Genomic DNA, 4,271 nt, shown 5'->3' with positions numbered 1-4,271 from the left:
ATAAAATAAAATAAAATAACATAAAATAAAATAAAATAAAATAGAATAAGGCAACTTTCTTTCAATTGGGAAGCCTAACTCGTCCCTTCCTTTTGTTAAAAGTGGTTTAGGTTTAACACAAAAAATAAATCAACTAAAAGCGTTTACATCCTGATCTGCCCCAGTCCTGCTAAACAATCCCAGTGCTAAATCGATCGTCAAGCCGTTTCATCCACTTATCCAATTCTTTCCTTCTTCGATTGCTCTAGCCTTAGGAGACTCCGCTGGGTTGTTGTTTTTTTTTTTTTTGTGAGTTTTTTCATTCAGGAACTGAACGGAGTCCAGAGATAATCACACTCGGCTTTAAAGACAACTGTCAACACACAACGTTCCTGTTTTCATGACTGTTATTGCTATTAGTTAGTGTAGTTGTGCTGTCCGGAGAGACAGCAACAACACGTCAACTCTTCGGGACACGACGGTAAGATTCATTACTGCCTTTGAAGTTTTGGTTTTCCACTTTTGTTTGGTTTTGTTGACGTTCTTTTATCGCGTACGAGCTGGATAGATGCTAAAAAGTAGCTCCACTACAGTCCAAAGCAGTGTTTCTCCCTTTGTACCCCATTTGTACACTGACAGTGTCTGACAGTGTACAAATGGAACCAAATTAATTTGGTTCCATTTGTACACTGTCAGAGTTACAGACTTTTATGGGTCCATTTAGACCCCAACTAAAGGAACCCACAGAGTCCCTGGAATCCACTTTGAGAACCACTAGTCTAAAGTTGTAGGTTTTAGTTTTCGCACAAGACCGTGGGCGTGGTGTAAAGTAACTAAGTACATTTACTAAGTACTGTACTATGTACAATTTGGAGTATAGTTGTACTTTACTTGTGTCTTTCCCATTTCCAATACTTTACTTTACTTCTACTCCACTCCACTACATCTTGGATCTAAATATTGTACTTGTACTCCACTACAAAACTTTAATTACTAGTTACTTCTAGATTTTGATTATTATCACATTACTACATTTCTGCCTTGAAAAGCTCACAGTGCCTTGCCATGCCATGCATTGTGAGCTTGCCTTGTAGATCTGCTATTTTCAAAATACGTTTGTATACATTTGAAAACTTGTGCATGATGAGTACTTTCTACTTTTGGTACTTTAACTACATTTTGATACCAATACTTTTGTACTTTTACTCAAGTAAATTCTCAGTTTGTTTGCTTAATTGAAGGCTTATTACTAGTTTGCATAGGAAAAGGTACAGTTTCATGACAGTACAGTTCACCTGTACAAGGTAAACTAAAAGGAGATCCAAGAAAGCCTTTCAGCTTATTTACTTAGGAAAAGTTCCAGACTTTTACTTGCAACAGAGTATGTTATACATTGCAGTATTGATACTTTTACTTATGTAAAACATTTGAGTACATTTTTCCACCACAGTCAGGTACAAGATGGTCTAAAGTTACTTTCTTCACAATGTCAGGTGTTACAAATATGTATTTTGATCTTAGACATCATTGTTAATTATTGTCATAAAAACATCAACGCTGTAAACTTAATGCAAATCTTCCATCATGAATTTTTTTTATGTAGGCTAATGCTGCCTGGTTAATATGACGAATTTAACTAGTAGTTTACTAGTTACCCACCACTGTAGGCCTTAATTCCCAGCTAATAAAGGTTGATGACATGGCAGACAATTTGTCTGTGTTTGGTGTGTATTTGAATGGCCATTGCTTCTATGTTTTTATTAGCATCTCCTGAGAACACTAGTCGACATGTGAGAAGCTGCGGTACGTTGGCAAAGGCAGATGCAATTCCCAGGATGGATTGAATGGCCTTGAGAATACGAGGTAAGCAACTCTGCCAGTACATTTGAACTGATTATTGATCTGTTCCCTCTTGATACAAATGACTTGGGTGAGGAGGGCGCGCACGCGTACACACACACACACACACACACACACACACACACACACACACACACACACACACACACACACACACACACACACACACCACACAACTTGATTAGGGTGTGTGTGTGTGTGTGTGTGTGTGTGTGTGTGTGTGTGTGTGTGTGTGTGTGTGATATTTGTATGTATAGTATGTAATGTATGTATGTCCCTGCTATTTTATCCTACTATAAAATGAGGAAACCTCTTTCTGTCTGTCGTTCTGTTTAAATCAAATGTTCTCCTCAGAGGTTTAACCAATCCAAGTGAACTTACACACAGCCATTGGCCATTGCCATATGAGGAGAGTGACAACTTTCCCATTTTTAACGCCCCCAAATTTAAGCTGTTTACTTTGCATTATTTTGCCACGGGCTATAGGCTCTGTTGTCACAGATACGGTCCCTGCAGGTTTAGGATCTAGCCACGGCCGTCCCGTAACCCAGCCTGACAGTGCATGGACCTATCTTTAGTAGTACTACTACACCCACACGCACGTGCGCACACATGCGCACGCACACACACACACGCACACGCACACACACACACACACACACAGAGAACGGCAGCACAGATTGCTTTATGAGCGGAGGAGTGTTTTATTTTCATGCGTTATTAGCACAAATAGCTTAGCTTCTCATGGTTGTGAGAAGCTAAACGATTCAACGTCTGGTCGTAAATGACCGGGTTGTTACACAGCCCAGACAATCAAATGTGTCTCCAAATGTGTGCAGTTGTCATTTTGCTCCCAAAGTGCAAATTTTGGTTACTCACATCCCCAGGTGTGGACTAGAATACCTATAGTATATACTTTCACACTCTCTCTCTATCTCTCTCTCTCTCTGTCTCTGTCTCTCTCTCTGTCTCTCTGTCGCTCTCTCTCTCATACATATTATGTATTATTATATAATACATTATAGATATAATGCTAAACAAGATATAAAAATCGTGTCGACAGTAGACCTCGTCAGTAGTCCTTATCAGAAGGCTGTCCTCTGTGCTTATCCTTGGCTGACTGCTCAGTGTGTTCAATTCAAGGCTGTGAGGTCGAGGCCTGCTTTTGATAGTAGTATAATACAGACTGAGGCTATCCCCCGAAGTGTGGGTGTTGCTTGTCAACAGGAGAAAGTAGTTTTACGGGTTTATTTGAACAAATTGACCTTGAGGAGGTATATTCAGCAAGTCAGCAATTATGTCGTGGCTGTAATGAAGTAGTCAGACACGTTATAGTTGTTTCTTGATTACTGTTGTTATTCATTAGATTTTATATTCGAATGCGTGTTTTGAAGCTCTCAGTAATATATGTGAGTGGAGTGGGTTGTCCTGTCTGTGTCTTGCTCAAGAACATTTATCAACATACCAAGTACACTTAAAGATTTAGGTATTTAGCAGACGCTTTTATCCAGTACAGCAGACAAAGTGTTAGGTGGGAGTTAACATCATGTACTGTGGTCAACCAGCATCAGGGTAAGAGGTTGGATAACGAGAGTGCTTAGCAAACAAGTATGTGCTATTAAGTAACTAGGGTAGTAGGTAAACATCAAACCTAGCATCTGTCTAAATAACCTACTATATGACTTTACATCTAGACCTTATTCACACTGCGGCCATCTTGGATCACATGATGGGGTGGCAACACATCTGAGCCTGTGATGGTCCCAAAATATTAGTTCTTTTCATCCAATTTCTTTGACCAAATTGACAAATGGACAGATGACAACGTCAACACCCCCAAAAGGATTCAAAAGAAGTGCTACAGTAACTGGATTGAATGGTACATCCACAATATAGGTTGCAACATTAATGTGTACAGACTTGCTATCTGTGCAGTGCTTGCTCTGCCTCATATTAAATATTTGTCAACAACAAATAAAACAATGTTAGCATGGAAACATCAGCAACTACAAGTTGCTCACATCAATTTACAGCTAACTGACTGACATTACGGCAATTAATGTTAACATGAATTCATCTCATTAATCAATGTTAGCACTACTTAAGTTGTTAGAATGCAAGTTAATCGTGTTAGATTGATTCATGATTAACATGCCAAAATCACAATACAGTAAGTTAATATGGTGGCGGAGCAAGCAATGCACACACAGATAGGCTACTGTAGCACGTCTTGGTACACAGTAATGTTGTAACCTAACTTACCTTAAATAATGTGGATGTACCATTCAATCCAGTTACTGTAGCCCTTCTTTTGAATTCTTTAGGCCCTAGGGGGCGTTGACCTTGTCATCTGCCCATTTGTCAATTTGTTCAAAGAAATTGGTTGAAAATAACTAATATTTTGGGACCATCGCTCCATTGTTTACAATGAT

At 39.1% G+C, this 4,271-nt stretch overlaps 1 protein-coding gene across 2 annotated transcripts in view; it reads left to right on the top strand.

The window, feature by feature from the left end:
- Positions 1–327: 327 nt before the first annotated feature.
- LOC308281005 (testis-expressed protein 2-like) overlaps positions 328–4,271 on the top strand; it is a 49,942-nt gene continuing 45,998 nt past the window's right edge. For both annotated transcript variants that reach the window (XM_080721049.1, XM_080721048.1), the window contains exons 1-2: positions 328–460; positions 1,744–1,842. The gene's annotated coding sequence lies outside the window, so the exon portion shown is untranslated. The remainder of the gene's footprint in view (positions 461–1,743; positions 1,843–4,271) is intronic.

This window comes from Nannobrachium achirus, assembly GCF_963921795.1.
Source record: "Nannobrachium achirus genome assembly, chromosome: 3".
Lineage (NCBI taxonomy): Eukaryota > Metazoa > Chordata > Actinopteri > Myctophiformes > Myctophidae > Nannobrachium > Nannobrachium achirus.
Note: the sequence above shows the minus strand (reverse complement) of the source record. Positions and strands in the feature narration are given on the sequence as shown.